The sequence below is a fragment of the Heterocephalus glaber genome, unplaced genomic scaffold (genome assembly GCF_053883595.1).
Source record: "Heterocephalus glaber isolate CG9 unplaced genomic scaffold, H.glaber_assembly_v1.0 deba00001097, whole genome shotgun sequence".
Lineage (NCBI taxonomy): Eukaryota > Metazoa > Chordata > Mammalia > Rodentia > Bathyergidae > Heterocephalus > Heterocephalus glaber.
In genome coordinates this window covers 2,133,148-2,158,698 of record NW_028258191.1, presented here as the reverse complement: position 1 = coordinate 2,158,698, position 25,551 = coordinate 2,133,148, and positions in this window count along the sequence as shown.

Here is a 25,551-nt window from a genome sequence, read left to right as displayed (position 1 = left end):
AACTCGAAAGGATCTATAAACCTAAATATGAAAGACTAAAACAATAAAACTATAAAAAGAAATTATAAGGGAAAATGTTTATGAATTTAGGGTAGGCAAGAACTTCCTAGGATACAAAAAACATGATGTATAAAAGAAAAGAATTGATAAGTGAGATTCCATCAAAATTTAGAACTTTAAATGACATCATTAAAATGAAAAGTAGTCCTCAGCCATAAAAAATGAGAAATTAGAGACATTTATAGCTAAGTGGATGCACATTGAGGCAGTACTCTTAAGTGAAATAAATAGGACACACATGTATAAATACCAAATAGTTTCTCTGGTGTGAGAAACTGAAAGTGTAAATAAGGACTAAAATGTATAATAGGTCATGTGAAATAGGAAGAAAAGGGGCAAAGGGGAAGGAAGTGGGAGGGATAGAGGAAAGGATAGAAGGGAATGAGATTAATACAAGAAAATGGAAAAATACCAACAAAATATTTGTAAATAGGGAGGACTGGAGGGGTTGAAGAGAGGGCTGGGCAAGGGTGAAAAATAAGAACCAAGAGAGACTATGTAAAGGTGCAAATTTCCAATGATGAATGTCATTATATTGTATACCTAAAATGTACCAATGATTAGAATGAATAATCAATAATGTAAAATAGGAAGAAAAGGTCCAAAGGGGTAGGGATAGTGGGAGGGGCAGGGGAAAGGAAAGAAGGGAAAGAACAAATGATGAGAAACGGAAAAAAATGGAAAGAAAGTCTTTGTAAATAGGGAAGGGGTGAAGGGAGGGCTAGGAATGGGGAAAAAATAAGAACTAAGATGCATTATGTAAAGGTACAATTCCCAATGAGAAATGTAATTGTGTTGTATACTGACAATGTACTAATAAAAGAATTTAATAAAAAAAAATGAAAATTAGTCCTTAAACAGACCATATTTAAAATGCATATAACCTATGACCAGAATATATAAAGAAATCTTACAGCTCATTAATAGACAACTCAATTAAAAAGTAGACACAAGAAGATGATAAATAGCCAGTACAGCACAATGAAAGGTGTGCAACACTAGAATCAGAAAAATACTAATCAGTACAATAACAAGATTGAGTTATACAGTCATTAGGGAGATGAAGTTTAAAGTGTTAAAAGCCTTGTCATGAGTTTTTCTTTTTGTTTGATTCTCCCCCGTTGCGTTTAATTTCTTGTCGCACCTGATGGATTCATTCTCTGGGCTTTCTGGGGTTGTGGTGCTCATTGTCTTTTCCTAGGATATTGTCTAAAATTTTTTGTAGTGCTGATTTGGTATTCATGAAATTCCTAGGGTGCTCTTTATCATGAAAGTATCTTATTTCTCCATTAATTTTGAAAGATAGTTTTGCAGGGTACATCCATCTGGGTTGGAAGCTGTTTTCCTTTAGGGCTTGAAATATGTCACTCCATACTCTTTTTGCCTTAACTGTTTGTGTTGAGAAGTCTGCTGTGATTCTGATGGGCTTTCCTTTGTATGCGATTTGTTTCTTTTCTCTCATTGCTTGTAGAATTTTATTCTGTTGGGTCTCTGGAATCTTACCAATTATATGCCTATGTGTAGATTTTTTTTGATCAAGGCTAGTTGGGGTCATATATGGCTCATTTATGTGTATGTCAAGTTCTTTTCCCCTGCTTGGGAAATTTTCTGCCATCACTTCTATGAACAGTTTTTTATGCCATCTGCACTCTCTCCCGTTTCTTCATTGACTCTGATCAGGCTTATGTTATTCTTCTTTGCATCATTTAGCAGGGGCTGGATTGATTTCTCATGGTCCCTTACTATTTTAAATCAATTTTTCTTTTCCTGGTCACTAATTGCAATTTTATCTTCTGTATCTGAAATTCTGTCCTCACCTTGGTTCATTCTGCTATGTAGACTTTCAATGGAGTTTTTAATTTCCTGGAAATCTGTTTGTATCTGTTCTATGGATTCCATTTGTTTCCTATGATGGGATTCCATCATGTTCCTCAGATCCTCTATTTTTTTATCTGTTTCCTCTCTAGATTTATTAATCATGCCTTGCACTATGGGTACAATCTCTGCTGTTATATGAGAAATTATTTCTGATTTTATTTTTTCCAGATTCTCTTTTGTTGCCTGTTCAGGGAGTCCAGGTGGTTGAGTATCAGATTGTTCCATCTTGTTTCCCTTTGAGGTTGCTGTAGGTGATCTAAAAGTCTGTTTTTGAAGCTTGTTTACATGTCTTCTCATTTCCACGGAGTGGGGGTGGTGTTGCTGGCGCTGCTGCAGGTCACCTCTTCTGGACTGGGAGTGGTGGAATGGTGGCTGGGGAGCCTCCTCCTGGGTGCTGGGATTGGCTCACCTCCTCTGCCCTAGGAGCAATGGAATTGCTGTCAAGCAGCCTTCTCCTGGGCACTGAGATTGGCTAACCTCCTCTGGGATGTTACCTGGGTTTTAATACAGTAGTCATGCATAAACATAAAAAATAATTTCTCAGTTCCATTATTATTACCTTGGTAAAAGGGACCATAAACTCATCCCTTGATTTCTGTATGCCCCCTGTGTTTTTCCCTTTTGCCTTCCTATAATTCTTTCTCTACATAGGAGTCAATGATCATCTGCTACCCTTAAAATAAAAATCCATAGTCCTTAGCATAGGAGAGAAAAGAGATGGAGGAAAAAGAAGAGAAATCACTCTATTTTGTCTGACCCTGCCTATCTCTCTTACCCCATCTCTTGACATTTCTCACTTTGCCCAGTATGCAATCTGTGTTTTCCTAAGCACCATGAGAACAGATGTCCCTACTTGTTTTGCTTCTTCTATTTGCATTATTGAGAATGTCAGGCATGTAAGAGGTATATATAATACATATCTGTTTAAAATAATGAATAGAATAGTATATCCTTTTATATTTTTATGTGTTAAATTTGCAAATTGTGTGCATACATTAAAGGACAGAATAACTATTTATAAAGCTGTAAAACATAACAAATTCAAAAGTAAAATAAGTTTTAAAAATGAGAAGGACAGTAGGCATGAGACCTCATTGTAGGTAAGATTTAATATAGTTTAGAATAATAATTTGAATTGCAGTAGGCCCACATGGGGGATGAAATATGATCTTTTAGAGCAGTAAAAGAGCAAAAGTGAGCCAAGAATAGGAGTAGGTGGGAGGCTATACAGTAGTTGGAGGAGGATTATAAGACCAAACTGATATGATGTACACAAGCATTCATACTAAAGAAGAGCAGAAACTAAGTGTGGATAAGGGTTCCCAAATTATCAAAGAATTTGAACAGATCAACAGAGAGATGAATTAAAAGTGAGTTAAATGTGTTTGAGAACATTATCTTCACAACAAAAATCATGTTTTAGAGCATTCATCTTATAGCAAGGTAGAATACAGGTGGAAATACCTCTAGGCCAGAAGACTCAAGGGTGCTGTAAATCTTTGGGAAAGAAATGATAAAGTTAGACCTATCATGAGTTATAATACTGATAATGGGTGACCACCTCAAAAGAGTAAAAAGAAATGATCGTGAAACTCTGGATGTGTGAGAGGAGAGAAAAGCAATGTAAGCTAAGAATACACAATGTGTAGCAGAAAACATTCTTTCTCTTATCCAGTAGAACACTGGAGAAACATGAAGCCATATAGCACACTAGTCAACATTTTACCCTCAAAGATGTGAATTTCCTGTGTGTCTCTATATTTGGACAAAGTAATTAACTCTGAATCCTATTATTCAAATATGGTTTTTGGAAAGTCTCAGTAAGTTGTTAGTATCAATCAACAAAAGAGTTTTTCAACAGGATTCATTGGCTGCATGTGATAAGCATCCATTAAGGTGTGTTCCAAGCACTTCTTCGCCACCTATTCCATTCACAGAAGTATTTCTGCTCAATAATACTTTTTTGGACACTGATGTGGACACCTTACTCAGGTTGGTGCAATTTGAACTCAGCCTTGAGAATTTTAACCAGTAGAAAAAAAGCTATAGATCTGAACCAAAATTTTCTCCATCCTTTCTATTGTTTCCTTGTTGAAGTCTTCTCTAATATCTTAGAGTCTATCTAATACATTTTTTCTTTTATTTAATGATCTTGTTTCTATTGTAATGTCCTTCAAAGGGACTTACTTAATGGTTGGTGTAAAATACTTTCAAAACTGGTATCAAGTGCAGATTTTATTAGTGGAAATGAGAAATTAAACCAAGACAAAGAAAACTTAGGAGCTTGGAATAAAAGAATGGACTTTAATAAAAACCTTTGCAAAATGCAAGAACCACCTGACTCATGAACACAGGCTTAGATTTCTGTTTCTCTTTCTCTCCTAAAGAATTATTTTTGATAGGGGGCTTTCCTGCATTTCCCCATCTCACTAACTCCTTCATCAAAGGGATACTTCCAAACTTGGAGGATGTAAGAACAGATCATTTGTGGTCCTATTTATAAAAGCAGAAGGACATAAAATTTAAATTACCAGAAATAAAACGTGAGTTAAGACAGCACAATTTAGCACAGGGCAATGTTGGGTTCCCCTAGTAACTGGGATTATAGCGGCACAAATGTTTAGCAGGGTTGAGATACCCACTCTCTTATGGATGCAGAATAATTGAGAAAAAAGCCTATTCTTGTAAGTGGTACCCAGGGATGTTTCTATTCATCCAGAATACTATTTTAAATCATTAATTAAAATATTTTATATTACGGTTGCTTAGACTTGTGTTTCAGCTTACTTTGGAATATTTTATGACCACAGAAATGGACTGAAGAAGCTCTTTTGAAAACAAAAAATCAACAGGGTAGGCTAGGTATATATTTTTTTTCATTCAAAAATAACTTTTATTCTCTCAGGTATCATACTGGAAAGTGATTTGATAGGTTTTCTTTGTTTGTTCATTTTAAAAAAGTAATTCCTGCTTGGATGAATATTGCTCTGGTAGCGAGGAAAATATTACGTAAAGGACCACATAATATGATGATGACCGACTGGCAAGGAAGCTGAAGAAAAACTATATTATGATATGAAAAACTGATGGGGATTTAATTAAACTTGTACAAAATATCAAATAAAACCTCTTGGAAGAAACCTTTGAGTCCAGAAGAGTAACTGTGTCATGGATCAGAAAGGAGGGAGAGTAGGGAAAGGTATTCTGGGGGAGGAAAAGGGATGCTTGCACAAAGGTTTTGTGACAGGAAAGAATTAAAAATCATTGAATAAATGAATGGGGCCAGTAGGACTAGTGAAAATAAAGCAGGGCAGGTATAGCATTAGAGGAACGTGGAAGACTGAGGGGAATACTCCAGATCCAAACTGAATGCATATTATCAAATTTGTGACAAACAGGGAAGTTACTAGATTTGATGTTAAATAATGATAAAATAATTTTTATAACTGAATACACCAAAAACAATGCTTGCGCTATATTTGCATCATAGGAGTTCTTTGAATCATAATCCATTGCATTCCTGATTTTATGCTCCTCAATATAAACTGGTCCTAAGCAAGCTAATGTATTCTTCACCACTGTTTTCCCTTTGTTAACTAAGTGTACTATGTAGTAAATATATTCAAAAGATTATAGAAGCCTGTTCAATGAAGGCAATCAATTGTTGGTATTTTGAAAACAAACAATGCTTTCAAATTTACTCATTAAAAGACTTTAAAGAAAAATGTAGATTGAGGAACCAAGAAGAAAAATGACAAGCTCATGAGGACTTTGGAAAAAGCATTTATATGGTTCTACTAGCAAGGAGGGAAGGATGATACAAGTGCCCAACTTATCTTATTTGGTGATTCCATTCAATTTGCTTATCTCACTCTGTGTCATAAAAGTTTCCCAGAGCATGGGGGGTGGGGGGCCGGCAAAAGAACACAGGAGCAAAGGAATGAAGAAAAGAAATAGACTGAAAAATCAAAAGCAGGCTTCCAGTAAGAATAAGTTTGGGGAAAACACGGAACTAAAAGCATTAGACAGCTGTATTACAAAAGCATTTTCAGGACCCTTAAAGTATCATCACAGTATTCATCATCATAGTATTGATGTTCTTTGTTAATATCTAAGACAGTTTCTTGCTTTCTGAAACTAGCTCCTATTTTTCATAGAATATAGGAAATGCTTCTGAATATTGCAAGTATTTTAAGAGTGACAAGTTTTGGACCTGCTGCTCCAGGGCATTCATTTGCCTTAAATATATCAACTTTATTTTTCTTCTCTAATACTAGAAAAATATTAGCTTTTTGGTCCTCTCTTTTAGAATTTACCAAAGGCTCAACATACTGCCTACAGTTTTCTACAATTCACTTCTTTCATTGCTTCTTGTTTATCTTTTTCTTTATATGAAAATGCTCAGGATATATATCTTCCTTATACTGGTTCAGTTATTTATGTATATATTTTATTGCTACTATTTGTCTATTAGTGGGTTTTTATTTTGTATTTTTCATTAAATCATCAATACAGGTTAATAAAATTTCTTTTATTTGAATGGGTTAATAACTCCTACTGAACACACACACACAATCTAGAATACTTCCCTACCCTGAGCTGATTCCACAAACTAAAGCTACCTTACCTCACTTACAAGGTGTGTGCAGTTGCTCTGTGGGCTTCATGAGTATGAGTCTGTGCGTGTGTGTCCACCGTGTCCATGGTGACTGTGCCAAAGGGCAACACTCAAAAAACAGAGTCAACACAGGGCAGGGTGGGGAAACAGGCAGTAAAAATGATTAAGATGTCATATGTATATGTACTAATTTCCCAAGATGAATACAATTATTATACATTGCCAACATATACTAATAAGAAAGAAATTTAAAAGAATATTCACTCCCAAAAAAATATTCAGCAAAGTCATTTATAGACAGCTGAAATGAACCTGGGCGAATCTTGCTGTTGCTGATATCTTCTTGGATGTCTGCAACTATAAATCCACTCACCCACCTGCACATAGGGGAATGCAGCTTTGGAATACATCCCCCTCACCGTGGGTTGGATGCCAAGCTTGAGGATGATATGATGATGAGTCATGGGAGATGGAGGGACTTGAGTCTAAGTGATATTTACAGGCACCTGTAGTGGGCAGAGTGTCATTACAGGATTCAGACTTAAGTGCTGCTCTTGATTATTCATCAGCTGCTACCTCATAGCTCCTGCCTCATCATCACAAGACAGTAAGCCTCTTTTGAGTAACTAGAGAATGGGATGCTTTGTTTCATGAGATATTTTCATTCCTCAGTACTGTCACAATAATTTAACAGTTCATTTTGATTAGCAAGTGCTCTGCATTTTACAGGAAGTTTTATTTTCAAAGTATCTGGATGAATCATGAGCATATGCAAGTTCTTGCAATGACAGAGGCATCTATGGGAAAACCTACCTAATCTGGGTAAAGTATTACACCTACAGAAAACAAGCTGAAAATGTTCTGACCATAGCTCATATCTTAGGAGTTGTTAATTTGGATGGAAAACCTTAGCTCCATTTACTTACATTGTCTATGTAACTTGTACAAAATGAACTATGAATGAACCTTCACACCGTGCAATTTAGTTGATATGTCTTGTTTGGTAGTAAGAACAGAGCATGTTTTCAGTTAAGTAGCTTTTCTGTGACAGCAATGAATTTATTGTTGATTTTGAATTTTCAGCGGAAGTCTTTTCTCATCAAAGGAGGCCGTTGTCCAGAACGAGAAATTGTTGTCCCTTCCTGAGATTCTCTCAGCTTTCCCCGGAAATGTGTTCCTACAAATACTGACCCAACTCAACCCCATTTCATTTCTCAGAGCAGATGAGGTCACATCCTGGTATGGCAGTACTCTTCACTGCCCAGTCCCAGTAATCAGACCATCACTGCTGTATAAAGTGATGCTCAGAATTTTTGGTTGTACAGCGAGCTAACAGAGGAGGGTACTGTCTGTGGGGGGAACACTAGATGAGTCATGTTTTCTTTGAAAAATTAAAGTCATATTTCTTTGATGTGTCAACAGTAATGACTGAAAGCAGTTTGCTTATTCTTTGTTCTAAGCTAGAGGAGAAACTAGGGGAAACAAGAGCAAATGAGAGACTGTTTTTTCGGTCAAATAAGCAGAACAATATTCCCAGCAAATACACCTAAACCAAGGTCACCATCCTTGAAATATAATTGTATAATCTAATGATTTCAGAAAGGCCATATGAACAGGGAAATATGAACAGAAATAATTTTTCTTGACTGTCTAGGAAAAGAAAGGAACTGGGCACTGAGAACTTTTGAATGTGTGTGATTCAAAAAAAACAAGGGCACACATTGAGAGAACAGGCAGGAAGAGGAAGAGACTACTCCCAAAATAATTTGGAGCCCTGACTAGAGGGCTGTCTAAGGCGCTCTTGTCTTTGCTTTGCTTCCTCTATCATTGAGCTATGAGTCCATCAGGAATTCTTCAAAAATGTATCCCTATGTCAAACATATACTATACCTGCTTAAGAGGTGAAAAAAATGAACCCTATTACAAAACAATCTTTCTAAATCCATTAAAAATGTGCAATTCAATTTTATAGCCCATGAAAGGATGTAGGTGGTAGGTGACAGGTGGCTTTCATTCTCTGAAGGAAAATAGAACTTTGTGGAGGAGGTAAGAAGGCAGGAAGGTGACCCATTCCTTCTCTCTTTATGGGAATAGCTACCTAAATGATCTCTGACTTAAGTGATTTTCATAACTGACAGTTCTGAGAGTCACCTGATAATTTCTTCATGAACAGGATCACAGCCCTTCACTCCTCCACTGACTCATTTCCCTTCAGACCTCTGGAGGCTTCTGTGGAAGTGTCTGTCAGTGCCCGCTGTCAGTTGTTTTGCCCTCAAACCAAGACTGAGACAGAATCTAGGATGGGCTCCAAAGATATAAGCTCCACCCAATCCCATATCTTTGACCACATGCTGGGAGAAAGAGAAGTTCACTGCTTGCTCTGGAACTACACAGAATTCCAGGAATTCCATGGAGAACTCCAGGATGTGCTAAGCAGCTGCAACCTCAGTCCTAGACAATGCTCACTTTCTCTAAGAAGTCTGCCTTATCCAGTTCTTAAAAATTGGCCCAATATATGCAATCAGAGCTTCATCAAAAAAACAACACAATCAAGAGAGTGGATTAGGCTGATTGCAGAAATTCCAAGTAGGGTGATGAATTTGAGGGCACCATATATAAAGTTAATTTCTTCTAGTGGAATCAAGTGCAATTTTCCATGCCAAGGCCTTAGTTTAAAAAAAAAAAAAAAAGCATGAATGATGTGGAGAAGGACTGGATGCCCCAGCACATTGGTAGCAAAGAGCTATTCTTACTGAAATCTTAAAATACTATTATTAAATGGAGTTAGAAAGATTTATCTGGCAGGGCTCCCTCCATTGCTTTTCAGGAAGCATTACAAAGTGGTGGAGGTAGGAGTCATTCCAAATTACACAACATCAGGCTGACAGCCCCAGCATCATTGGTTTGCAAAGACCTCACTGAATGTGACAGGCTGGAAATCTGGGTGGCATAATGAGGCACATAAGCAGTATTTTCAAGGGTGCTAGCAGCTATTCATGGCTTTTTCCCCCAAGGCCAGTAAGCTCCCCAAATTCATCTGCCTATTTTCATATATTTTCTTTTTCTTCATTGTTCTCCTTCCCATATCTAATGCACTGAAATTCAGTGTGCTGTGCCAAATTTCAGATATATACAACCCTCCAGGAAATAAAAGATACTCAGACTTCTTGACCATTTGAATTAAAAGTGGACATCTTACTAGAGGATATATGATCACAATAGTTGTTTTCTAAAGATAGTCTCATGTAAGATTCATGGGTTGCCTTTTTCAGGAGTCATATTTTGTTTGAAATCACCTGTGTTATACACTTTATAATTCTTTTAATGAAAAAAATAAATCATCAAGGTTCATACAAGTATATATTATATTTCTTATTTTAGAGAAGGGTAATATAAAACAAGATTGAAGTCATAAATAATAAGGATAGTGTGGACTCAGCTGAGGTTATACAATTGAGATGTCCCAGTTTTCTCCAGAGGTTGACCTCAATTATATACAGGATAAAGTATCTGACTTTGTGGTTTCCAAATTGTGATACCTTAAATCTAGAAATCATTATATGAAGATATGCAAAGAGAAATGGATTAATCATTAAGTTTATCTTTCTATTTTATAAACAATTTTCAAATATATTTAACCATACAATTTTGATGTTCAATGAATTGGTTTTACTTATTAAACTATAACTATTTTTTCCAGATAAAATTTTAGTCATCTAAGCAAACACAATGCACCAACCACATAGCCATTTTTCTCTGCACAAGAGCTGCTTGTTGAAACAGATCCTGATTCATCTAGCATTTTATATACTCCCATACTCTGGGGATGAAAGGAGGATTTAGTACAATAGGCAAGTACAATTTTGAGTTAGTAGATCTGAATTGATGATCCATTTCCTGCCCTTTTCAGTGATAAAAAATATCTTAAGTATATGTCAGTTTTTCCAGTTACAAAATGAGGCTGTTAGTCCTTTTCTCATAGGGTAATGGTTATGAAAATCTTTCTGAGAGGTCACTGACCTTTTCCTCTCCTCGCCTTCTTCTGTCACTTTCTCTTTCATTCATACTGGGACCAAATTGTCTCACCATGAGAAGTGGTTAACTTCAGGCAGTGCACAGTTACTACCCTCTGGCCCAGAGAAGCAGACATCAGTGAATGTGTGCAGCTGGCAGGGTAGGAGACCAAGCACGGGACCGCAGGTCTCGTCAGCTCAAAAAGTCCACTTAGCTGGCTTCAGAGCCTTGATGCTGTGCTCAGCTACCATCCCTGTAATAAGCCTCACTGTTCTGCTCACTTGATATTTGATGGGAGCTGCGTTCTCAGCTTGGGCGCTGTTTGTGCTGTCTTCTTGAGGACTTCCTAGACAAGGTAGAAAGTACACAATCACATTTTATAGGAATACTATACCTTCTATTTTCACCTGTAATGCTAATGACACAGTCACCACTGCAATACACATCAGTCATAGTGTAATCCATCACTCTGGGGAGAAAATCATCATCGTCATCATCGTCATCATCATCATCATCATCATCATCATCATCACTGTCCCCATTGCTAGGACTTTGCTTGTTGTTTTTACTACAACCTCGGTACAGTGCTAAGCACATAATGGCCTGTATATTATTTAATACATCTCACACAACTGGGAAAGACAATTTGACTGCAGATCCAGCACCTCAAACCACCATGATCTCAATAACAATGGATTTCTCTTTCATGCTGAACACTCACTGGGCCCACTTCCTGTTTCTAATGGAGTAGTGAAAGTGCAAGTTGTACAAAGCCATTCCCAGTCTGCTTGTGTTACCTGAGGCACCCACGTGACTCGATGCCAAGTCTACTGTGATTTGTTGCTCAGTTAATTTTCCTAAAGCTCACTTTTCCTTTGATTCCCCTTCCTTGGTTTCTTGCCTGTTTTCCTGTCCCTGAAAAGACATAGGTTTTGCTTTACCTCCTTTATGGCAACTTGGGTCTGAGACTCATTTCTTGCTGTTTGCTCCCTCCCTCAACTCAGTCCTTACATTTTCTTTTAACTACATTGTCTCCAGACATCTTCTACAATTAGGGCAAGGAAAATATTTTACAAACTACTAGGTATTGTAAGAATGTTAGTTATGAATAACTAATTATAATGCCATTACTCTGAGAAGCAATACAGTATGGAATTAAATGTGCTTGTGTATTTCTATCAGCCTGAACTAACTCTAAATTCTCATATCACTATTTTCTGGATGTTTATACTAATGTGTCTGTGACTAAAGTATGTTAGTCAACTTTTCTGAGGCAGTGGGTCTACTTTCTTGTGTCCAAAATGAGGCTAATAATGCCTACTTCACAACAGGGTTGTATTTTATTAGAAATCAGATGTTAGTAATATCCAATGTTTACTAGTGCAGCTAAGGGTCTGACGTTGTTTTATGCTCTGAATTGTATGAAGTCATAAGTGTGGAATTCTATTCTGATAGGATTAGCGTCTTCATAAGAAGAGGCACCGGAATGCTCCCTCCCTCTCCTTCTCTCTTCGTCCCTCTGTTACCCTGCCATAAACAAAAGGAGGAAGCCATGTGAAGACACAGCTAGCTGGCTGCTCTCTACAACCCACAAAAGAGCCCCTACACCCTAAACTGAATTTGCCAGTATTTTGATCTTAAATTCTTAGCCCTTCAATAAGAAAATAAATTTCTGTTGTTGAAGTCACAGTTTATGGCATTTTGTTATGGCAGCCTGAACAGATTGAATGCAGCGCTAAATGTGTTACTTTATACAAGGCTAAGAGAGAGGACCTAAAATTATCCTCATTTACAGAGGAGATAATTGAACCTCAGAGAGATTAAATAAAATGTTTAAGGCCTCATGAAGTGCCATGCCTGGGACTCAAGCTGAGTGCTGTCCAACTCCAAGTGACTCTCTCAATCACTACACTACTTTGCATCCTATCGCTAATAAAATGCACAGGGTCCTACACAGCTCTGAGAAGGTGGCCCCTTTCTCAGTAAAATTTGCCCAGAAGTACCTGGTGACCTTTTACAAGAAAGAGACCTGGCACTTGACCAGTGCAATCTCAAGGCATTCCATAAGAAATACTAACCTCGTCTTGAGTTTTCTATTCAACTGATATATATGTTGGAAGTATTCCTTTATATAACAAGGAATGCATTTCTGCTTTAAGAACACTTTAAGAGGTATGTAATAACAAATAGTAAATTGCAAATGGTTTCTCTAAATGGGTATAGAATTTTCCTAGAAAGCATATGTCAAGAAATATTATTTACTGTTATTAACTTTGGGGCAGAAGTTTTATAGTTTTTCTAGCTACTATTTGATAGTATTTGTCGATAATTAATCTGTCAACCTGTGAATCAACTAAATGTTGAACATTGCTCAGATTGGCAGGTGCTCTTTGAGATAGATATTCCCATAAGATCACTCAGAGCAGCAGCTCTCAATAAATATTCTCAAATGATATTTATATGAAATATACTTAGATACATGTATCACTTTGAAAAATAACATGATATTTACATTATAAAGATTCAAGACAATAATTTGCAATATATGCTAATAGAATTAGCATTTCAATGTGACTCCATTAAAATATCCAACAGATATTTCATCCTCTACATAGAATTGAATTTGATAGAAATTGTTAAATTGAAGAGTCAAATGTTATAAAATTACCATAAATGGAATTTTCTAAAATGGTGGAAAATTCTTAGTAAAGTTCCAGAGTAAACAAAATGAGAGAAAAAAAGAAAAAGTCACAAAATGAGAAATATAGGTAAAAAATTTGTTCCCATCCTCAGTCCAGGCCCTTTGATGATGAAGTTCTTATTTTGAAGAGAGTTAAAAACTAGACGGAAAACCAAGGCTAGGCAGGAAATTGGAGGTATTGGTATCTAGCAAAACATCCAAGCAAAGTAGACTACAGGGCCATGAACCAACAATCAATTGATCAGGAGGTTCTTAGAATCCCTGCTGCTGTTCTGGAAGATCCAGCCAACCACAAGACCCATTGCTGTCCCCAACAATATAAATCTAGAGCAAACATCTGCCTGAGGGTAGCATCACATTGCACCTGAGAATTTATGTATTTGGATTGTCAATCTTACATTTGAGCTACCAGAGCCTTCATTTCCAAGCTGGCTGTGTGGGTTTTACTCTGGCCATTTCATTAATTTGTAATAACATCATCTGGCACTTTATATACTACTGGATCCTTTTTACCTCACTTGTCAAATGATGGGGTTTTATATGTAACCTTCTTTTGACTTATGCATTATTTTTATTATTTAAAAATTCAATATTTACTCAATGGAAAATTTTGTGTGTATCTGTTCATTGAAGTTAGGTTCTGGATTCAGGGAATTTTTAAGTGTTTATTTCCCATGCAAATATCTCTCAAAACTATTGTGGGAGCAGAACTAGTCATTACTGTATGCAGTGTCTTCACATATTGCTGGATATGTATTGCTCCTGGCTCTTGCTGACTAAATTCCAGTAGCTTTCTCACTTTCTACTCTCCACCCTTCACAAAAGCCCTGTTCATTAAAATGCTCCCTAAAATACAGTATTTCTCCTTTTGAGACCACTAATGGAAGTTAAAAACATGGGCTTTGAAATTCAGAAGATCTGGTTCCAATTTTAACTTGCAATTTGGGTAGATAATTCAAAATTAAAGATAGCTTGGAGTTCAAACCTATATTGAAGATTTATAAAGTCCCTTGAAATATTTGAATCAAATATAAAGTCTCTTGTGTCTAAAAGTTGAACTTTCTTTTCATTTAGCAAATTTCATTATTATTATCTCCTAGGTCTTCAACAGACATGGTGATAGAAGGGGGAATTGTAATGATCCTTCCTTGATAATGGGAAGGAGTAGAAATTGTGGAAGAATTCAGGACACCTAGTTAAATTGAAATTTCAGATAACAAATGAATAGTCTTTCTAGTACAACTTTGTGTACTGGGGCGTATTTGAATTTATGGAAATCCCAACATATAGGACTATGTATACTGAAACATGTTTGTGCTTTATCTAAAATTCAAAATTATCTGAGAGTTCTACTTCTTATGTGGCAAACTTTTTGTTAGTTACTGATGAGATGAAGCTAATACATTAGCATTAATCCTGTCCTTGTCCACTGAACCAAGTGAGTTAACCAGAACCGCCCCCCCCAACAGCCTGCACCTGAACTTTACCCCTTTTCTTCCTCAGACTGCTTGTTCAAAGTGATGTTAACCAGCACCTAACTTACCTTGTGGTTAAGAACAAAAGACAGGACATGTTATACTGTTACCCTAACCATAAAGATACAAATTTCCTGCTGGGTCCTGAAAATTGGATTTTAATCTAACGTGCAATCTGCTTCTGTACCCCTGCGCTTGCTGAAAGATGAGATCATGACATCCTATTGTGTGGTTTTTCCCATTAAAAACTGGGCTTGCCTGCTTGATAGGTACCAAGGAAAATGGGAGCGAGAGTTCATCCGTGGTCGCCAGATATTAAAAAGGACTCCTCTAATTTAGATATTTTCATGGCATGATTTTTTTCGCTCAGACAGCTATAACACCATGTTTACTTAAAATATTTTTAAATGATTTAATCGTTAATATATACAGATATTTTAAAGCCTAATATAACCTCCTGAATAAATGAGTGCTTGTATTTAAAAAGATCCATTTACAAATAAGCCAGGGCTGTGCTAATAATACAAACATAATAACTGGACTTGTAGTACTAAAAAAGGGTATTATTTTTATAAACACTTTTAAAAAAATAATCTGAACTGTGTTTCTGAATGTTGAGCCTCATAGCTAGGCTATATGATCCTCTAAAATAAGAGACAACATTTTATATATCTCTGCACTTTTCTGGAAGAAAGAGTCATAGCATTTGTCAGATTCTCAAACATTTTTGAAATGCAAAATGTATTAAGAATAATTAGACTCTTAGTTCTTATTTTTTTTTCCCCATTACCTGTGCATCATGTACAGGTACAAGCACCCAATGACAAATGTAAATGTATTGTATAGCTAAAATGTACCAATAAAAGAATCTTTTAAAAAAAAGAATAATTGGACTCAAAGCAAAATCCAAAAACAACTTAGAGAAGAAACCACAGAGCTTTCATTTGCTTTCTCAAATACGCATTGTGAACAATTTCAATCTCACTACTAAAATTCTTTGTTTCAGAAAAATGCCACTTAAGTAACATAATTCCTCATGGGAGGGACAGAAAACTATCTTATCGTTCAATCAAATGAATAAAAAAGTAGCACTTTCCCTCTAAATTTATTTAATTTTTTATTAATTTTATTAGTACATCTTAGGTACACAATATAATGACATTCATCATTGGAAATTTGCACATTTAAATAATCTCTCTGGGTTCTTATTTTTTCCCCAGTCCCCTGCCCTCCCTTCAACCACTCCATCCCTCCCTATTTACAAAGACTTTGTTTTCATTTTTTCCTTTTCTCATATTAAATCCATTCCCTATTTTCTTTTCCCCTACCACTCCAAATTCCCCTTCCCCGTTACCCCTTTTTTTCCTATTGCACATTATCTATTATACCTTTTAGTCCTTATTTACACTTTCAGTTTCTCACACTAGAGAAACTGTTCAGTATTTATACATGTGTGTCCTACTTATTTCACTTAAGAGTATCGGCTCAATGTGCACCCATTTAGCTATAATTGTTTCTAATTTCTCATTTTTTATGGCTGTGTAGTACTCCATTTTATTAAAAAAACACATTTTCTTTATCCACTCTCCAGTTGATGGGCAACTGAGCTGCTTCCAAGTTTTAGCAATTACAAATTGTGCTGCTATGAACAAGGGTGCACACATATCACTGTGGTATGATTCTATTAATTCTTTGGGGAAGATACCCAGCAGGGGAACAGCTGGCTCAAATGGGACTTCCAGTTCTACTTCTTTGAGGTATCTCCATACTGATTTTCACAGTGGTTGCACCAGCCTACACTCCCTCCAGCAGTGAAGCAGGGTTCCTCTTTCCCCACAGCCCCGTCAACATTTGTTGTTGGTTGATTGCATGATAGCAGCCATTCTTTCGGGGGTGAGGAGGAATCTCAGCATTGTTTTCATTTGCATCTCTCAAATGACCAGTAATGTTGAACATTTCTTCATATGTTTATTTGCTATTTCTACTTCTTTGTCTGAGTAATGTCTGTACATTTCAGATGCTCATTTTTGGATTGGGTCTTTAAATTTCGGAGGTCTTATTTTGTTAAATTCTCTAAGATTCTACATAGTAGACCTTTGTCTGAGGAATAGCTGGTGAAAATTTTTTCCCACATTGTGGGTTGACTCTTCACACTGCTGGTGGTTTCTCTTGTGCAGAAGCTTTTTAATAAGAAGAGATCCCACTTGTTGATTGTGCTAATTCACTGGCAAATGGGGTTTTGTTCATAAAAACTTTTCTCACACTAATGCCTTCAAGAGTTCTACCTAACCTCTGTTCCAGCCAGTTCACTGTTTCTGTTTTAATAATTAGATCTTTAATCCATTTTGATTTTAGTTTAGTGCATGGTGAGAGATATAGGTCTAGTTTTAAACTTTCACAAGTCAAAAACCAATTTTTCCAGCACAATTTATTAAAGAGGTTCTCTTTCCTCTACTGAGGGGGTTTGGCTCCTTTGTCGAAGATGAGGTGGCTGAGTGTGTCTGGAGTTGTTTCTACATCTTCTAATCTGTTCCACTGGTCCTCAGGTCTTTTTCTTTGCAAGTACCATGCTGTTTTTATCATAGTAGCTTTGTAGTATAGTTTCCAGTTGGGGATTGTGATACCCCCTGCCATGTCTGTGTTGCCTAGAATTGTTTTGCTATTCTGGGTCTCTTCTTGTTCCAAATGAATTTTTAGATTGTTTTCTCAAGGTCCATGAAGTATGCTGCTGGAATTTCAATTGGGATTTCATTGAATCTATATAGCAGTTTTGGAAGTATGTCCATCTTCACTATGTTGGTTCTTCCTACCCAGGAGCAAGGCATGTCTTTTCATTTTCTGATATTGTCTTCAATCTCCCTTTTAAGAGTGCTATAGTTTTCAGAGAAGAGGTCTTTGTTTTCTTCTGTTAGGTTGATTCCAAGGTATTTCAGACTTTTGGATGCTATTGTGAAAGGAATTGTTTGCCCTATTTTTCTCTCAATGAGTCTATTGCTCATGTAGAAGGAAGCTATTGATTTTTTGTGTGTTGACCTTGTATCCAGCTACTTTACTGAATTTGGGTAAAGTCTAGAAGACTTTTGGTGGAGTTCTTGGGGTCTTCCATATAAAGTATCATGTCATCTTCAAATAATGACAATTTGACTTCATTTCCTATCTTTATTCCTTTTATTTCCTTTTCTTCTCTAATTCTCTTGGCTAATGTTTCCAACACTATATTGAACAGGAGTGGTGATAGTAGACATCCTTGTCTTGTTCCTGATTTTAGTATGAAGAATTTCAGTTTTTGACCATTTAGTATGATATTGGCTGTTGGTTTTTCATACATGGCTTTAATCAGAGAGAGGTAGAGATCACCTATTCCAATTTTTAGTACAGTTCTTATCATAAATGAATGTAGGATTTCATTGAATTGTTTTTCTGCATCTATTCATATGCTTTTTGTCCATGGCTCTATTGATATAGTATATTACATTGATTGATTTGCATAAGTTAAACCATCCCTGCATCCCTGGGATGAATCCCACTTGATCAGGGTGTATTATCTTCTTGATGATCTTCTGCATTCTATTTGCCAGTATGTTATTAAGGATTTTTGCATCTATGTTCATTAGTGAGACTGGCCTATAGTTCTCTTTTCCGGTTGGGTCTTTCTCTGCTTTGGGGATCAAGGTGATGCTTGCTTCCAGGAATGAATGTGGTAGTATTGTTTCCCTTTCAATTTTATTGAAAAGTTTCAACAGTAGTGGCAGTAGTTCCTCTCTAAATGTCTTGTAGAATTCAGCAGTGAAGCCATCAGGACCTGGGCTTTTCTTACTTCATAAGCTTTTAATTATGTTTTCAATTTCATTAATTGATATTGGGTTGTTTAGAATTTTTAGGTTTTCTTCATTCAACTTTGGTAATTCATACATATCTAGAAATCTGTCCATTTCTTCTGTGTTGTCCATCTTATTGGCATATACATTCTGAATGTAGTTATTGATGATCCTCTGGATTTCTGCTGGGTCTGCTGTAATTTCACCCTTTTCATTGCTAATTGCATGGATTTGGGCCTTTGCTTTCCATTTTCTGATAAGGTTGGCTAAGGGTTTGTCAATTTCATTTATTCTTTCAAAGAAACAACTCTTGGCTTTATTGATTTTTTGTATCATTCTCTTAGTCTCCATTGCATTGAATTCTGCTCTTATCTTTATCATTTCTTCCCTTGTATGAGCTTTGGGGTTGTCCTGATCTTCTTTTTCTAGAAGCTTGTGGTTCAGTATCAGGTTGTTTATTTCAGCTAGCTCTGTTTTTCTAATATGAGTATTCACTGCTATGAATTTCCCTCATAAGACTGTTTTCATTGTCTCTCAAAGATTCTGATATGTTGTACTGTCATTGTCATTTAATTGTAGGAACTGTCTGATTTCTTCTTTAATTTCCTCTGTGACTCATTGGTTATTCAGAAGTGTATTGTTCAGTTACCATGTGTTTATAGAAATTCTTGCAGTTTCTTTTGTTGTTAATCACCAATTTAATCACACTATGGTCTGATAATATACAGGGGATAATTTCAATTCCTTTGCACTTACTTAAACATGTTCTATAAGCAAGTGTGTGGTCTATTTTGGAAAACAACCTGTGTGCAGCCAAAAAGAATGTGTATTCTGATTTTGTGGGGTGGAACACTCTGTAAAACTCTGTTGAGTTCATTTGTTCAAGAGTTTGAGTTCTGGTATTTCATTGCTTATTTTCTGTCTAGTTGATCTATCTATTTGCGACAGTGGGGTGTTGAGGTCTCCCACTACTATTTTATTAGTACTTATTTGATTTTTCATGTCTGTTAGTATGTGTTTTATATAGTTGGGCTCACTAGTGTTTGGTGCATATATGTTTATGAATGGTATCTTTTCCTCTTGTATTGTTCCCTTTATGAGGATGTAGTGTCCTTCTTTGTTTCTCTTAATCAGTGTTGGTTTGAAATCCACTTGATCTGCCAAGAGGATAGCTACTCCTGCTTTGGGGGGGTTCCTGTCACATGGAGTATTATTTTCCACCCTTTAACTTTCAGTCTATGAGTTTCTTTTTGAATTCAGTGTGTGTTTTGTATGCACCGTATTGTTGGATATTGCTTCTTGACCCATTCTGCCAGTCTATTTCTTTTGATTGATGAATTGAGACCAGTAACATTGATGGTTATAACTGATACATTTTGACTTATCATTGTCACGACTTTTTCTTTTTGTTGGATTCCCCCCCTTTGTGTTTAATTTCTTGCCATCTCTGATGGATTCATTTTGCTGAGCTTCCTGAGATTGTGATCCTCATTGTCTTTTCCTAGGATATTTTCTAAAACTTTTTGAGTGCTGGTTTGGCATTCATGAAGTTCTTTGTCATGCGAGTATCTTTTTTCTCCATCAATTTTGAAAGATAGTTTTGCAGGGTACATCAATCTGGGTTGGAGGGTTTTTTTCCTTTAGGGCTTGAAATATGTCACTCCATACTTTTCTTGCCTTGCAGGTTTCTGTTGAGAAGTGTGCTGTGATTCTGATGGGCTTTTCTTTGTCTGTGACTTGTTTCTTTTCTCTCACGGCTTGGAGAATTTTGTTCTTCTGTTGGAATCTTAACAATTATATGCCTATGTGTAGACTTTTTTATCAAGGCTAGTTGGGGTCCTATATGGCTCACTTATGTGTATGTCAAGTTCATTTCCCCTGCTTGGGAAGTTTTCTGTCATTACTTCCGTGAACAGTTTTTTTATGTCATCTACACTCTCTCATGTTTCATCATTGACTCTGATGAGTCTTATTTTACTCTTCTTTGCATCATCTAGCAGCTGCTGGATTGATTTCTCATGGTCCCTTACTATTTTAAAGCAATTTTTCTTTCCTGGTCACTAATTGAAATCTTATCTTCTATATCTGAAATTCTGTCCTCACATTGGCTCATTCTACTGCATAAACTTTCAATGGAGTTTTTAATCTCCTGGAAATCTGTTTGTATCTCTTTTATGGATTCCATTTATTTCCTATGTTGGGATTCCATCATGTTCCTCAGCTCCTCTATTTTTTTTATCTGTGTCCTCTCTAGATTTATTAATCATGTCTTGTACTATTGTCACAATCTCTGGTGTTATCTGAGAAATGATTCCTGATTTCATTTTTTCTAGATCCCCTTTTTTTGCCAGTTCAGGGAGTCCAGGGGTTGCCTTGTGTGATCTGGAAGTCTTGTTCTGAAACTTTTTTATGTGTCTTCTCATTTCAATGGGGGTGGGGGTGGGGTGAGGGGTGTGTGCCGCTGGTGCCCACTAGACTCACCTCCTTGGCACTGGGGCAGCTCTGCTCCTTGTTCTGGAGGTGATGGTATGGCAGCCCAGAAGGCCCATCCTCAGTGCTGGGGGCAGCTCTTCTCCTCAGCCCTTCCTTCCAAATTTAAATTTATCTCTCAGTTTAATGAAATAAAATGAAAACTCAACACAAACTTAAAGGTAATTCTTATTTTTCAAGCATCATACCATATATTTCCCCCATGTCTTTACTACTTTGATCCCAATTTTTTTTCTTTTTCTCTTATTTTTCTAGGAGCAATATTATTATTTTTAATCTTCAATAGCCTGTTAAGGAGTTATGTTTTTGAATTGATCACCATTAACTCCTAGCTGCTGTCTGAATTGTTTATGCCCCTTTCAAATTTATATATTGAAATCCTCAAACATGAGCACTTTCAGAAATAATTAGGCCATGGAGGTTGGTTGAGCCCTAGTGAATGGGATTTCTGCTCTTCAAAAACTATGGACCCCTCTATCCTTACACTATGTGAGGATATTGTAAATAGGAAAGTTAATTAGATATCTTGTAGGCAATGAAACAGGGCTTCCCTCAAGGTACCAGCCCTCAAGGACCCAGTCCTCAAGGTGCCAGCCCTCCATGAGCCAACACAGCAAGGAGCCAACATGGAGAACAATTGAGGCACATTCACTGGTTAGCATTATAAAAAGAAGAGGTACTACCTCCCCTAGAGATAAATAGCAGTGATTGATATTCTAAAAGGGAAATTCCTTGTATGTGACTTGTTTTCCCATTTGATCCCCATTTAATCAATATTACCTGGGTGCTGTACTTGTAATCTTATTGTTTTGACATGGTTTTGCCCCACCCTGTAAATTTCCATTGGGTCTTACAGTTTTGTCCCACTTTGTACCCACTTCACCACATGGCTTTGCTGTATAAAACATCTTTGAAAAGTGGAATGAGTAGACAACCCACTTTCCAGTCCCCCTTCTGTCTCTGTTAGACAGATGCTTTCTTTCTCTCAATAAATTTTTCCTACTCTTAACCTCCATTGTTCTTAGAATTCATTCTTCGGTTTTAGAGAACACAAACTCATGTTTTGAATATCTAGTAGGTTTGGGAGTTACATCTCTTCCCCTTATATCAAGGATACAGTAAAAATTTGTGGTCTATAAACTGGAAAGCAGGCTGTCACCAGATACCTGATGTGCCAGCACCTTTGTCTTGGACTTCATTGCCTCAAAAACTATGAGATGTAAAGTTTTTTTGTTTACAAACCACTTGTCACATTATTTGCTCTAGTCCTAACAAACTGGCACTACTATATACTCTAATAATAAGAATGCCCTCTAGCAAAATTACTATTATCTAATCATATTTTATTAATTTAATCAATCTGACATAAATGGGACTCAGATTGCCTGCTTTGATGGCTGTTGTGCTAATAAATATAAAAAGGCTTCACAAATTCAAAAATATTATATAAATGAAAGTGTTGAACCAGTAAGACAAGAGTAATAAGATATATAATAATAGTAAAAGAACCAACCTTCATGAAGTACTACCTACATGTGAATTGTTGTTATATCATTTAATACTTAGACATTGTTGCAACATCATTATTATTCTAATTTCCAATAGAAAACACAAAACAAAGATCAATAATACCCACATGATATTCTTTGGGTAAGACAATAAAGTAAATGAACTTTTCATATATCCTCTCCAGAGAAGGTAGAGGAAGTCAGTAGAGGAAGTCAGAAGAAGATCTATGACATTTTATTGTGAATACATTAACACTTTCATTTTCATACAAGATGTCTAATTAAGGGTGTGTATTAAAATTCCAGTATTCATTTTGCAGGCATTTATAAAGAATTTAGACTTTCTCTCTCTCTCCTTCTCTCAATATATCATATATATTTTATATATTATACATTAGATAGATAAATTAGATGGTAGATATAGATAGATAGATAGATAGATAGATAGATAGATAGATAGATAGATAGATGATAGACAGATAAATAGGCACTGACACATTAAGTGTCATCTTGCTTCTAGGACAACTACTAAAAATTGAAAAACCATCATAAGTAAAAATGAGGGATGGAAGCATAACACAGATCATAACATCTGAAACTTAAATTAAGTCCCCTTTACTTACATGCAGCAGGAAACTTTTCTTTCAATCACTAAATTGAGTTATGTTTGAAATTGGTTCATATATACAAACATTCTTTAGTGAAGAGATAACTCCAAGATTTTCACTGTTCTGGGAAAAGTTATTTAGCGTTTATATCTTCTTTTTTCCCGTGTTTTCACAATGTAGTCCATGACTACCTTATAAGATAAAGACTAGTTTATTGCCTATTTATAAGGTAACTTCAAGAGATTTTCTGAATTCTGGCTCTTTCATCAGAATCATCATCTATTTTTAGTAACTCTAAGAATAGTTGAAGTTTTTTGCAAAGTCTTATTTGTTAGATGTTTTTCATTGTCATTCATTGGCTCTTACAAGACAAAGTGAGTAGTATCACTTTAGATAGACTTTTAAATATTATTTAAGGTGGAGAAAATGATATCTTAGTGGAAGACAGTTTTCCACTTCCATTTTCCATGAGAATCCACATAATCAATTAACCTATATGAAGTAAAGAATATTGACACTCTTTGGAGGCCAAATGATTATCAATATGATAGTTGAGAAAATATTTATTAAATAATACATACTAAATACTTTGCTTATATTTTCTTACTTAATGTTTCTATTAGCAAGGATTTATTCTTCCTCATTTTGTTTGTTTGTTTTTACAGATGAGAAAACTAAGGCAAAGAAAAGTTAATAATTTGCTGCAGATCATGTATTGAATGAGTTATCAATAAGTCCATGAGAGTCTAACTCTAAAATCTCTACTTACAGTTATATAATAGTGTGTATCAGAGCAACGTTATTTCCTATATATAGGCAAAGAATAATTTTTCCTGCCTTATACTGGTGCAGATGTCTCAATCTTCTGAAATGGTTACATTGCCAACTTACATGTTCAGATTAGCTGTAAAAACAATGACTTGAAACACTCAGGGAAAATCAGGACTGAGTGATATTAGTTGAGGTTCATGAGTTTTTTTAACAGGCAGCACAATAACATAGTCTGAGGCATTAGCTCACTGGAATGTACAGATCGGGATCCTGGTGTTCAGCTATGCTATATGTTTTCCATTTTGCTCATCTCACTTCAGGTGGGCTTGTTTTATTAAGAGATATATGAGGGTGTAATTAAATCATGTAATCAGAATGTACAGGAGTTCATATGTGGCCGGAGTATGTGCCCAGAAATACACAGAATCCAACTGCAAAAACATCAAGACAATACATGTTGCTTAGAAGCAATCTGCCAAATAATCATATCACTGCTAATGTACCAGTGAGTTGGAGACCAATTTAAATTTAGATACATAGGTAGAAAACACTGAGGGAATGACTCCTGTAAGAAAACCATCCAGGGTCTCAACACCTTTCAAATGCATGTATTGACAGTGCTTATTTCAGTACTGACTCTGCTAACAGAAATACTGCTAGAAGATGACAAAAATGTAAAGCAAATGTATTACAAATGTAATACAAAATGTATTACAAATGTAATACAAAAATAATTCAAAGGGAAACAATGCATTCAGCATGAAAAACAAACCTTATTGCTTTAAATATTTTGAATATTTTGAAAAACTTATGGGAGAAGATGAATTTTCAATTGTGATTTCAAGTCACTAAGTAGAGGCTTTGCCTTCTAGGAAAGGTAAAGAACTCCATAGCCAGAAAAGCCTCAATTTACTGACTTTAAATCATAATTGAAAATTCATCTTCTCCAGTAAGTTTTCCCTATACATGGATGTACTTCTGAGATGTGTGCGGGTGCAGTGTGTGGATGATTATGAGTAAATCCTCTAAGGAAGATGAGGAATAAACCTCCTGTTGATCAACTCAGAGAAGTTATAGCATAAACATTGCAAAACTAAGGCTAATCTAATTAATGATCCTCTGAAATAAGTAAAAGTATACATTCAACATAAAAATACCGCCTGCAATGTAGATTCTGTTTATGTATCAACTTGGCTACAATCTAAGTGGCAGGATTAAAAATAGATAGTTGAATTATGAATTGTCTTGGCTTCCAAGTAGGTTTTATAGCACTTGATGAAAACAACAGTGATAAGACAATAAAATTCTGCATTTGAGGATTACATTGTTATTGTTTTAATATATGAAATGGCTGAGAAGATTTTCCACACCACAAATACATGTAGCTCAAATTTCCAACCCTTTCTATTTCACTATGTGCACTTGACTGTTCAGGCTAAGACAACATTCTTTTCTTGTACCAGCTTCCTGATGTCACTCAACAGGACTCTGTAGTTCCATGACATCTGACCCAGACCCATGGGAATAAGGTCAGGGAAATTGCTATTTCCAATGCCAAGAAATCCCCAGCTGGGTAGCCTAAAATCCCAACTGGATGCCTGCCTCAATAT